We start from the raw sequence: 600 nt of genomic DNA, 5'->3' as shown, positions 1-600 counted from the left end.
TTCCATGTTGTGTGACATTTATAACATACAAATATTTGTTCCATGCTGTGTGACCATTATGACATACAAATCTTTATTCCATCTTGTGTGAAAATTATGACATACAAATCTTTGTTCCATCTTGTGTGACCATTATGACATACATATCTTTTTCCCATGTAATGTGACAATTATGATATACAAATCTTTGTTCCATGTTGTGTGACATTGATAACAAACATATCTCTGTTCCATGTTGTGTGACATTTATAACATACAAATATTTGTTCCATGCTGTGTGACCATTATGACATACAAATCTTTGTTCCATATTGTGTGACCAATATGACATACATATCTTTGTTCCATCTTGTGTGACAATTATGACATACAAATCTTTGTTCCATCTTGTGTGACCATTTTGACATACATATCTTTTACCCTTGTAATGTGACATTTATAACATGCAAATCTTTGTTCCATGTTGTGTGAACATTATGACATACATATCTTTTCTCCATGTAATGTGACAATAATGACTTAAAAATCTTTGTTCCATCTTGTATGACCATTATTATGTACATATTTTTGTTCCATCTTGTGTGACCATTATGATGTAAA

Source organism: Mizuhopecten yessoensis, unplaced genomic scaffold (assembly GCF_002113885.1).
Source record: "Mizuhopecten yessoensis strain PY_sf001 unplaced genomic scaffold, ASM211388v2 scaffold9015, whole genome shotgun sequence".
NCBI lineage: Eukaryota > Metazoa > Mollusca > Bivalvia > Pectinida > Pectinidae > Mizuhopecten > Mizuhopecten yessoensis.
This window is presented reverse-complemented; position numbering follows the sequence as displayed.